This window comes from Cervus elaphus, chromosome 6, assembly GCF_910594005.1.
Source record: "Cervus elaphus chromosome 6, mCerEla1.1, whole genome shotgun sequence".
NCBI classification, from domain to species: domain Eukaryota; kingdom Metazoa; phylum Chordata; class Mammalia; order Artiodactyla; family Cervidae; genus Cervus; species Cervus elaphus.
Genome location: NC_057820.1, coordinates 1,353,490 through 1,366,253, shown reverse-complemented (window position 1 = coordinate 1,366,253; position 12,764 = coordinate 1,353,490). Strand labels below are relative to the sequence as shown.

Below are 12,764 nucleotides of genomic sequence, written 5' to 3'. Positions count from 1 at the left end.
AGTATTCTTGGATTTGGAAAAAGAGTTGACTTTTTACAAAGACTCTGTATCTGTTGCTGTGTGACACTTCCTGTGAACTGAGCGACTTGGCACGCACTTGTTATCTCATAGATTCTGTGGGTCGGGAGCCTGAGCGCAGCTTAGCTGGGTCCTCTGCGGGGCTCCTGTGCAGGTCTCAGTCAGGGCTGGAGGCTCGTCTGAGGCTTGAAATGGGCAGGTATTTGCTTGTAACTTCACACAGTTGTAGGCTCTTGGACTGGGGGTCTGTCTCGGTTTCTTGGTGACTGTTGGCTAGAAGCCACCCTCGGTTCATTCCCACATGGTTCTCTCCTCAGGCAGCTTTACATTATGGCAGCTTACTAGTTCAAAGCCTGCAGGAGAGTGGCCTTGCAGTCTTAGGTTCGGTAACCACAAACATTCTGTCACTGCTGCTGCGTTCTTTTGGTTAGAAGTAGGTCCACCCACACTCAAGGGTTACACAGGGGCGTGAATACTGGACGACAGGAGTCACGGGACCACCTTAGAGTCTGTCTGCCCGAGTCCCGCCAGTTTTATTCTTATTTGATGTAAATCTGAAAGCTGGATTGCTAATGGGTTATTGATGATTGATGCTGAACCTGAGTTGATTCCTGCCACATGCTGAGCTGTTATGTCAAATCTTTCTCCTTTATAAGTAAAATATTGTAAATCAGCATTTCATCTCTGAATGCCCATCTCATACCAAGTAAATATCACAATTGAACTCAGAAATCAATGGAGATAAACTATTAATATTTGCTTTTACAAAATTATGTTAAGTAAAACCAAACAGTGTTATATGTCACTTTGGGATCTAATTTTCTGACCTGCTAGACCAACTAAGGTATACACGTCCAATAAAGATTGGACTGTGTATATCCTCTTGCAGCAAAGTTAGTCTTTCTTTTAAAACCCTTTGTGGTGAAAAAACAAAAGATGCAAAAACTTAAAATACAGCTTAATGAATTAATATAAAGAGAACATCATATAACTACTACTTACTTTGCCAACGTCTCAAAATTTCCTTCTGAATTAAAATTCTCTTCCTGCTCAAAGGTAACCATTCTCATGGTAACCATTACTCATCCACCACACCAGAGTCCGTCCTTCTTTTCAGAAGCACGCCATCAGATGACGTGGCTCGGTGTCCTTGCAGTCAGGTGTGGCCAAGTAGCAGCTTCCTGTCTGTAGGGTGCGCCGTTGCCAGGGTAGGCCTGAAGACATCTGACTTGCTTCCCAGCTGGCCTCTTTCCTTTCCTCCAGTTGGAACCTGAAACGACTCCATTCCATCCTGCAAGTGACAAGCGTCCTAGAGGACTATGGACCAGCGTGCGGGAGGGACCCCAAGTCCAGAGTGTCTTCATGAGACAACTGCTCCACCAACTGAGACCATTGACGTCAGAACAGGAGAGAAAAATATACTTGTTGTTAGGCCATTGTATTGGTGGGTCTTTTGTGACTGTGGCTGAGCTTCTTACTGCAACTCATACCTTTAAACTAGATGCAAAACCGAGTTCGCCTGACTTATGTTCGGCTTCCCGGGTGGCTCGGACAGTAAAGAGCCTGCCTGCAATGAGGGAGTCCTCGGTTCAGTCCCTGGGTCGGGAAAATCCCCTGGGGAAGGAAATAGCAATCCTTTCCAGTATGCTTGCCTAGAGAGTGCTATGGACAGAGAGGAGCCTGGTGGGATACAGATCACAAAGAATCAGACACGACTGAGCAAGACTTAAATTTACTTAAATTTATGCAGGTCAAGAAGCAACAGTTAGAACTGGACATGGAACAACAGACTGGTTCCAGATTGGGAAAGGAATACGTCAAGGCTGTATATTGTCACCCTGCTTATTTAACTTATATGCAGAGTATATCATGCGAAATGCCAGTCTGGATGAAGCACAAGCTGGAATCAAGATTGTGGTAGAAATATCAATAACCTCAGATATGCAAATGATACCACCCTTATGGCAGAAAGCAAAGAGGAGCTAAAGAGCCTCTTGATGAAAGTGAAAGAGGAGAGTGAAAAAGTTGGCTTAAAACTCAACATTCAAAAAACTAAGGAAAAAAATAAAGCAAACAAACAAAAAAAAACTAAGGTCATGGCATCCAGTCCCATCACTTCATGGCAAATAGATGGGGAAACAGTGGAAACAGTGACAGACTTTATTTTCTTGGGCTCCAAAATCACTGCAGATGGTGATTGCAGCCATGAAATTAAAAGACGCATGCTTCTTGGAAGAAAAGCTATGAGCAACCTAGACAGCATATTAAACAGCAGAGACATTACTTTGCCAACAAAGGTCTGTCTAGTCAAAGCTATGGTTTTTCCAATAGTCATGTATGGATGTGAGAGTTAGCCTATAAAGAAAGCTGAGCACCGAAGAATTGATGCTTTTGAACTGTGGTGTTGGAGAAGACTCTTGAGAGTCCCTTGGACTATAAGGAGATCCAAGCAGTCAATCCTAAAGGTAATCAGTCCTGAATATTCATTGGAAGGACTGTTCCTGATGCTGAAGCTCCAGTACTTTGGCCACCTGATGCAAAGAACTGACTCATTGGAAAGACCCTGATGGTGGGAAAGATTGAAGGCAGGAGGAGAAGGGGACAACAGGATGAGATGGCTGGATGGCATCACTGACTCAATGGACATGAGTTTGAGCAAGCTCTGGGAGTTGGTGATGGACAGGGAGGCCTGGCGTGCTATAGTCCATGGGGTTGCAAAGAGTCAGACATGACTGAGTGACTGAACTCAGCTGAACAAATTAATACAAGTTTAAGACTCCACAACCCAAATATTTGTCAAAATCCAATTCATTAATGTGAAGTGTGTCTTTATTTCCACCAACTAGTGGAAATCTTTGCAGTTTCAAGGACAGATAACATAAAGCTAAATGACAAAATAGATATTTTTGTTATTATTTCATTCTGGTCAAGAATATGGATAAACATTATTTTTATTTCTATTAAATAAATATAAAATCCTTATGTCCAGTCACTTAGTATACCTGCTAGGTATTGGGTTCCAGTTCCCACTGCCCTAATTGAAGCCTTCACTCCTTCTTGCTTGAAAATTTGCGGTACTTCCCTAATTGATGTTAGCTGTCAATTTATTGCCACTGTTGACCTCCGTTTGTGCTGTTCATGGGATTAGCTCAGATCTTGTCCTTGTCCTTTGCAGAATTTGTCTGTAGAAACATACCCCTGCAGGACAGCCTGGCCCTTGCCAGCCCTTTAAGTCTTAAATCTCATCACTTTCCCTCTCTTTATGCCCCATTCAGATTTTTTAATTAATTTATTTTATAGTAGGTTCTTGTTGATTATCTGTTTTAAGTATAACAGTATGTACATGTCATTCCCAAACTCCCAGTCTATCCCTCCACTCCCTCACCTTTCCGCCACCCCTATACCCAAGGCAGTCTACAGACTCAATACAATCCCTATCAATTACCATTTTTCACAGAACTAGATGAAAAAAATCTTAAAAGTTTATATGGAGACACAAAAGACCCTGAATAGCCAAAGCAATCTTGAGAAAGAAAAATAACTGGAGGAATCAGGCTCCCTGACTTCAGACTATACTATAAAGCCACAGTAATCAAAACCGGATGGTACTGGCTCAAGAACAGAAATACTGATCAAAGGAACATGATAGAAACTAGCCAAGAAATAAACCCATGCACCTGTGGTTCGTTAATCTGTGATAAAGGAGACAATGCTATGCAATAGAGGAAGGACAGTGTCTTCAATAAATGGGAAAACTGGACAACTACAAGTTATAGAAACTAGAACATTTTTTAATACCATACACAAAAATAAACTCAAATGGAAGTAAAGACCTAAATGTAAGCCTGGATCCTATAAAACTTAGAGGAAAACAGGCAGGACACTGACATAAATTGCAGCAATATCTTTATGAATCCATCTGCTAAAGTTATGGAAGTAAAAACCAAAATAAACAAATGGGACCTAATTAAATGCAAAAGCTTTTGCACAGCAAAGGAACCATAAACAAAGACAGCTGGGACTTCCCTGTTGGTCCAGTGGTTAAGACACTGCACCACCAATACAGGGGTGCAGTTTCAATCCCTGGTTGGGTTGGGGAAATAGCCCACAAGTTGTAAGGCGTGGCCAAAAGACGAAACACACATAAAAAGACATCCCACAAAATGGGAGAAAATATTTCACAAGTGACGCGAATGACAAGGGATTAGTCTGCACTCAGATTTAACTCCAGTTTCCAAAAACTGTTTCCGGGCTTCATCCTCTACTTAACCTTTTCTTTCACTCCTTCATATACATCTCTTGAGCAGTGCGATGATTGCATTTTACAAGGTTCTGCTCAAATGAATGCCTTATTCATTAAACTGCATTGATTCATCTGCAACTGAGAGAATTTTCTGTGCTGTAGTTTTTGGTTATTTGCATAATGCTTTTAACTCTTGATATATTTTGCGCTGTTTCAGGTTAATTCAGTCACTCAGTCGTGTCCGACTCTTTGCGACCCCGTGAACCTCAGTATGCCAGGCCTCCCTGTCCATCACCAACTCCTGGAGTTGACCCAAACTCATATCCATTGAGTCGGTGAGGCCATCCAACCATCTCATCCTCTGTTGTCCCCTTCTCCTCCTGACCTCAATCTTTCCCAGCATCAGGGTCTTTTCCAGTGAGTCAGCTCTTCACATCAGGTGGCCAAAGTATTGGAGTTTCAGCTTCAACATCAGTCCTTCCAATGAATATTCAGGACTGATCTCCTTTAGGATGAACTGGTTGGATCTCCTTGTAGTCCAAGGGACTCTCAAGAGTCTTCTCCAACACCAGAGTTTGAAAGCATCAGTTCTTCGGCACTCAGCTTTCTTTATAGTCCAACTCTCACATCCATACATGACTATTGGAAAATTGCGCTCTTTGGAGGCAGGCAAATGTAGTCTCATCTTTGAGGCTATAACAGGTGGTCTGATCTGTAAATTCAACTCTTACTGATTTTTAAGAGCTTTCAAAAAACATAATACATGTATGAAAGACTTAACTATTTCTATTACGTTGTATTTTCCTCAGTGTTTTGGGGGGTCTTTTTTGTTGTTGTTTGTAATAGTTTAGAAAAAGTTGTTTGTTTGTTTTTTAACAGAAAAACCAAAAACAAAGCCCATAATCCCACATTAAAAAAATTTTTTTTACATATTTACACACATTCATAGTGAAAGGGTTTATAGGTACATTGTTTTCTTAATTCAGGCTTTTTCTTTGTTTGATAAACCAATCTCCCCTTATCGCTACCCCATGTTAATTAACTTAGCTTATGCCTTTTATGTTTTTGTTCATCTGTTTCTATGACTCTGAACTCCCAATGCAGGGGCCTGGCCCTGAGCCCTGGTCAGAGAAGTGTATCTCACATGCCACAACCAAGAGTTCACTTGCTCCAGCTAAAGATTCCGCAGGCTGCAGTGAAGATCAGAGACCCTGAGTGCTGCAACTAAGGCCCGACGCAGCGAAATAAGTGACCCACTGCACACACACAAGAAGCTGTAGGTGAAATACGGATGGCAGCGGTGCAGTGAAGCTTTTACTCGGGTGCCTGGTTGGGTGTATCAGTGGAAGCAGCTGTCCAGGCTGCTGGGCAGACTGTGTATTTGAGAAGTGTAGAGCAGTGGAAGAGAATGGCCTAGTGGCCGTGGCTGTGTGCCTTGGGAAAAGACAGAGGCTGAGGGTGATGCCTCAGCAACTAAAGGTGAAACGTGATAGAGGGCTCACCTGCCAGCCTGTAAAGAGGCTCCCTGCAGTCCGAGGCCCGTGCCCAGTCGTGCTGGTAGAGCTCCAGAGCAGGCTGGACTCTCAGCCCAGGCAGGTGTTCTGCCTCAAGGTCGGGGCCTTGATCAGGAAGAGGGACCTGACCCTAGGGGCATGGTGGGGACGTCTGGATTCAAATCTTGAGTCCCAGGTGCCTCTGGGACCTGCTGAAGAAGCTACTCCTCTGTCAAAGGCCAGCCCCCTCCTCTCTACCCCCACAGGAAGATGCAAGAGCGTTCTGCTTTGGGAAGTAATACATTCCCCCTCAGCAACTGCCACCTCCTTGTCTTTTGGCCATCAAGTCATGACATAACCTGGCCAAAGAGGTACCAGGGCCTGTCAAGGGAGTGGATGAGACTTGGGCTGGCCAGGGGACAGAAACCGTGTAACCATTGGAACAGGAAAAGTTTAAAGCATCACTGACTAGTAATGGGATTAGTTGCTGAGAAGTAAAGAACTCTGAAGATTACAGTGACAGCAGACTGGGGAGCAGCCACCTGAGAGAGTGTCGAAGGAAGGAACATACCTGGAATGACTTGCCAGGTGATGTCCACCATCGGGCCATCTGCTGTCCCGGAGCAGGCCACCTGGACTTCTAATGGAGTGACCATGGGGCACAGCACTCACACACACCAGGGCCAACCTTGCTGTTGCCTCTGTTGAGCTTTCCAATCTCAGCCCGAACAGTGGGTCCCCAGTAGCACCAGGCTTTGAGAGCAGTCGCTTGGGGGCAGCTGGCAACACTGATCCCCTTGTGCCCCCAGAGGTCCTGAGCTTTATTTTGACTGGAATCCACACATGCTCCAGCCACGAGTTTGCCTTTCCCGCACGCAGCGCCTCCGTGAGCACCGTTCTCCAGGGCTCACAGAGCATGTGATCCGCTGACCCACAATCCTGCATTGCACTGCCCTGGACATAAGGACCCGCTCTACAGCACGGGAGCTGCAGCTGGTGTGTGATCCGGGACCCACGGGCTTTGTCACAGCTGCACGGGCAGTGATGGAGTGGTGGGCAGCAGGTCAGCTCCGGTGACCTCCAGGCCGCAGTATTCCCTGGACATCAGTGACCATTGCAGGATGCAGGGTCCCCATTGGAGATAGTTAGGGACGCTGGGAACCAAAAGGTGGCAGTGGGAGCAACCCTGCCCACCATCATTTCCAGAACCCCCTCAATGAATGTGTTTTTCTCTCCCTATGTGTCTGGGTTCTGCAGGTTTAGTCTTGACTCCCCAGGAAGTCGGTCAGGGGCACAGGAAGAATCCCTTTCTTCAAGCTATAGTTGCTGCCCAGTCATTTCGAGTTTCTTATACCAAGGGACTGGCAGGCTGAAGACATACTCTCCATCCTACTAGGGGTGACTTCCTGTTACCAGAAGTCAGGGCTGCTGTCATGTAATGGGGGCAGGAAAGCATCTGCTTGACACCCAGGTGACGTGATTGGACACCCCTCAGTCCACTGTCCACATTTGACGGTAAATGCAGTGGTCAAGCCTGAGAAGGGCATTATGACCAGGGACTTCAACTCTCAGGGATGAGGGTTTGGGTCATGATCGGACAAGCTACCAAAACCAGCAGAGGTGCCCAGCCAGGGTGAGGGGCCCTCAGGATGGGTGGTAGAGGGGAGCGAAGATCTTCTGCAGCCTTGAGACCAGCTTCAGAACAAGGACAGGCTAACCTTGCCCTGAAATTCCCCCAGGAGGAGGCCCAGCGGAGTCCCGAAGGAGCTGCTCCCAAACACGTCTGAGTTGCATGTGTGGTGATCGTAGTGAGGACTGTAGTGAACAGGGGCACCCAGAGCCCCCTACTTGTCATCCCAGCTGTGATTGGCAGCACAGCCCCTCCTGATGGTTGCCTCAGCTGCGAAGAGCTTCTTTTCCCAGGGCACACCCCTTTCCCAGGAGCAACTGGGTAGTGACTGGTGGGTGCGGAGGTTGACCCCACCGGGGACAATTCTGTAGGACCATGCCAGGTCCAGAGCAGGCATTCATAGCAATTTCATCAGTCCTTTACTCCCCTACAGACGTTGGTCCTGAGAGTGCCCCCCAATAACCTTTCTGAATGTAAGCCTTCATCTCAAGGTCAGCCTCCCAGGGACCAGACCTCTGCCAGTGTATGGGTACTCACGTACATAAAAGTCATTTTTTAGAAAATGAGATCACACTTTCACAGATCTCTGCATCTTCAGGTCGACTGACGCAGCTTGTTATTTCTGCTGGCTCTGTGCTTCATGGTGTGGATGCTGCACAATTTATCCCTCCACGGCCCTCTTAATTGGCATTTGCTTTGTTTTCAGTCCTTTGCCATAATGCAGTACTGTCATAAGTGTTTTGGCTTAAACCTTTTTACTGTTGCATCTATTTCTATGAAATAGCCATAAACCACATTTAATGTGGTTTCATTAAATGATTTATTTATTTTATACCTCTTTGTTTTTATTGAGGTTACAACACACATGCAGTACATCTATCTTAAGATTATAGCTCGGAATTTCACAAACTGAACACCCCTATAACCTCCACCTAGGTCGGGAAACACAACATTGCTGGCATCCCCCAGGCCCATCTTTGGTCCCTTTGGGTTTGTCCTTTTCTTTCCGACTCCTGAGACTTATGTGTGTGTTTTTTATGTGTTGACACTTTGCTTTTCAAAAAGATCCTAGGTCGCACTCGCCCTCTGCGATGGCCCACACTCTGTGGAGTGTGCTTCTGTCGGAGTCTGAATAAATCCACTTCTTACCTATCACTTTGTCCCTCACTGAATTCTTTGTGATGAGACATCGAGAACCTGAGCTTCATTAGGTCCTAAAACCAGAAAGCTGCTCTACGAACTGTCAGAAGGTATCAGCTCAGAGATCTTAAAGAGCATGATCTTCCTTCTGAGGGAGCCAATTCCAGAAGTCCAGATGACCTCTAGAAGTTTCCTGGAATGTAAACTAAAATACATGAAGATGATGTGACTTTACTGGAGGATCTCTGCCAAAAAATTGTGCCAAACCTTATGGAAGAGATAGATAAATATAAAAGAGAGAAATGGAATTTAAAAACAGATGTCTCAGGCTGCTTTTGTGCTACGTGAAAAAACAGTATTCCTTGTACCAGAGGAAGAACTGTGACCGTGGAAGAGAGTTTTGATCGGCTCTTAGACTTGAAAGACCCTTTGGTCATTGCTTCCAGCCTCCCACCCATCACAGAAATCAGTGGCAGTTCATCCCAGTAATGAGCTATTTTATGACACACACACGCACAGATCCTAACTATTTGCATTTTTACCAGCAATGAGTGAGACTGCCTCTTCTCCATCTCCAGTTATATTTGGTTTGCATTTCCCTGACTACTACTGAGTTTGAGTGTTATATCATATTTGTTTGCTTTTTGGATTTGCTATTTTGTGTGTTGCCTCTCCGTATCTTTTGCTCATTTTCCACTGAAGTTTTCATTTTTGATCAGTGTAATTTGTTGTATAATATAAATATTAACTCTTTGTCTTTTTTGTCCCATTACTTTTTCCAGTGTATTATTTTCTTTCAGAAGTGGTGCTAATTGTCCTTTCCCTATTTATTAATTTATCCTTCTCTACTGAACTGAAATACCATTTTCACTGTATATTAAATTCTCATAAGTCTTGGGGTCAGCTTCTGGATCTTCTGCTTTGTTCTAGAGAGCTTTTTGTCTGCCCCTATTCAAATGCCTTGTATATTTGATCATGGTGGCTTTATAGTATGTTCTGATAATCTGGCAAAGCAAGTCTTCTTTAATTTTTTTTTTTAACTTACCTAATCAAACTGATCACACGGACCACAGCCTTGTCTAACTCAATAAAAGTATGAGCCGTGCCGTGTAGGGTCACCCAAAACAGGCGAGTCATGGTGGAGGGTTCTGATAAAATGTGGTCCACTGGAGAAGGGAATGGCAAACCCCTTCAGTACACTTGCCTTGAGAACCCAATAACCAGTATGAAAAAGCAAAAAGATAGGACACTGAAAGATGAACTCCCCAGGTTGTTAGGTGCCCAATGTGCTACTGGAGATCAGTGGAGATATAACTCCACAAAGAGTGAAGAGACAGAGCCAACGTGAAAACAGCGCTCAGCTGTGGATGTGACTGGTGACGGAAGTAAAGTCCGATGCTGTAAGGAACAATATTTCATAGGAACCTGGAAAGTTAGGTCCCTGGATCAAGGTAAACTGGAAGTGGTCAAACAGGAGATGGCGAGAGTGAACATCAACATTTTAGGAATCAGTGAACTAAAATGGACTGGAGTGGGCAAATTTAACTCAGATAACCATTATATCTACTACTGTGGGCAAGAATCCCTTAGAAGAAATGGAGTAGCCATCATAGTCAACAAAAGAGTCTGAAATGTAGTACTTGGACGCAATCTCAAAAACGACAGAATGAACTCTGTTCGTTTCCAAGGCAAACCATTCAGTATCACAGTAATCCACGTCTATGCTCCAACCACTAATGCCAAAGAAGCTGAAGTTGACTGGTTCTATGAAGACCTACAAGACCTTTTAGAACTGACACCCAAAAAAGATGTCCTTGTCATCATAGGGGACTGGAATGCAGAAGTAGGAAGTCAAGAGATACCTGGAGTAACAGGCAAGTTTGGCCTTGGAGTACAGAATGAAACAGGGCAGTGCTCACTTCGGCAGCACATATACTAAAATTGGAACAATACAGAGAAGATTAGCATGGCCCCTGTGCAAGGATGACACGCAAAATTATGAAGCGTTCCATATTTTTAGGCCAAGTCCCTGTCACCTTAGGCTTCTCAATCCCCTCAGCCTTCTTCCTCAACGACCCCTTTCCTCTCCCTCAGAATTTGCATTTTCTGCCTCTATCTTGTTTTTTCTTTTCTGGGGGGAGATTCTAGAACAGTTCCTGGCACATAATAGGCGCTCAATAAATATTTGTTGTTTGTTGGAAAAAAAAAAAAGAAATGAAACAGGGCAAAGGCTAACGGAGTTTTGCCAAGAGAACGCACTGGTCATAGCAAACACCCTCTCCCAACAACATAAGAGACAACTCTCCACATGGACATGACCAAATGGTCAACACTGAAATCAGATTGATTATATTCTCTGCAGCGAGAGTTGGAGAAGCTCTATACAGTCAGCAAAAACAAGACCGGGAGCTGACTGTTCCCGGAGTTCAAGATCATGAACTCCTTATTGCCAAATTCAGACTTAAATTGAAGAAAGTAGGGAAAACCACCAGACCGTTCAGGTATTACCTAACTCAAATTCCTTACAATTATACAGTGGAAGTGACAAATAGATTCAAGGGATTAGATCTGATAGAGTGCCTGAAGAACTATGGACGGAGGTTCATGATATTGTACAGGAGGCAGTGATCAAGACCATCTCCAAGAAAAAGAAATGCAAAAAGGCAAAATGGTTGTCTGACGAGGCCTTACAAATAGCTGAGAAAAAAAGAGAAACTAAAGGCATAAGAGAAAACAAAAGATATACCCATGTGAATGTGGAGTTCCAAAGAATAGCAAGGAGGTATAAGAAAGTCTTCCTCTGTGATCAATGCAAAGAAATAGAGGAAAACAATAGAATGGGAAGGACTAGAGATCTCTTCAAGAACATTAGAGATACCAAGGGAATATTTCATGCAAAGATGGGCACAATTAAGGACAGAAATGGTGTAGATCTAACAGAAGCAGAAAATATTAAGAACAGGTGACAACAATACACAGAAGTAGTATACAAAAAAATCTTCACGACTCAGATCATCACGATGGTGTGATCAGTCACCTAGAGCCAGACATCCTGGAGTGAGAAGTCAAGTGGTCCTTCAGAAGCATCACTACGAGCAAAGCTAGTGGAGGTGATGGAATTCCAGTTGAGCTATTTTAAATCCTGAAAGATGATGCTGTTAGAGAGCTACACTCAATGTGCCACCAAATTAGAAACCTCAGCAGCAGCCACAGGACTGGGAAAGGTCAGTTTTCATTCAATCCCAAAGAAAGGCTCAAACTAATGCACAATTGCACTCATTTCACACTCTAGCAAAATGATGCTCAAAATTCTCCAAGCAAGGCTTCACCAGTACATGAACCGAGAATTTCCAGATGTTCAAACTGGATGTAGAAAAGGCAGAGGAACCAGAGATCAAATTGCCAACATCTGTTGGATCATCGAAAAAGCAAGAGAGCTTATTTTGAACTCTGGTGTTGGAGAAGACTCTTGAGAGTCCCTTGGACTGCAAGGAGATCCAACCAGTCCATCCTAAAAGAAATCAGTCCTGAATAGTCATTGGAAGGACTGATGCTGAAGCTCCAATACTTTGGCCACCTGATAGGAAGAACTGACTCCTTAGAAAAGACCCTGATGCTGGGAAAGATTGAAGGCAGGAGGAGAAGGGGATGACAGAGGATGAGATGGTTGGATGGCATCACTGACTTGATGGACATGAGTTTGAGCAAGCTCCGGGAGTTGGTGATGGACCGGGAAGCCTGACATGGTGCAGTCCATGGGGGTTGCAAAGAGTCAGACTTGACTGAGTGACTCAGCTGAACTTCTGGGACTTCTCTGATGATCCAGTGATGAAGTCTCTGCCTTCCAGTGCCGGGGGCATGGGTTCAATCCCTGGTCAGAGAAGCAAGATCTCATATGCTGCACAGCATGGCCAACCCCTCCTCAGAAACAAACAAGAAAAGCAACTTACCGTTCTTCTCTGTTTTCAGACACTTGTATTTCCTATGTACTTTGAAGTTTTTTTTTTTCAATTAAAAGAGCCCTGTAGTGCCTCTGATGGGAATTGCATTTAATTTATATTTGGGAGAATTAAATATTTTGTCCCTGTCTCAGTGCTGTGTTTTTCCATTTGTATGGAGCAGGCTTTATGCCATTTTATAAGATATTAAGTTTTCATCATTGAGTGCCCTGTGCTTTTCTTATTAAATTAATCCTAAGTATAACTTTTCTCTATTGTAAATGAAAGATTTCCCCCATTTG

The 12,764-nt window shown here is 44.1% G+C and overlaps 1 protein-coding gene and 1 non-coding gene across 2 annotated transcripts in view; both read left to right on the top strand.

Annotated features, from left to right (window-relative positions):
• POLN (DNA polymerase nu) overlaps window positions 1–12,764 on the top strand; it is a 137,344-nt gene that overhangs the window by 3,618 nt on the left and 120,962 nt on the right. The gene's annotated exons all lie outside the window — the stretch shown is intronic.
• Window positions 10,436–10,542, top strand: LOC122696697. Its single transcript, XR_006341827.1, has one exon. It is a non-coding gene; the product is annotated as a U6 spliceosomal RNA (small nuclear RNA).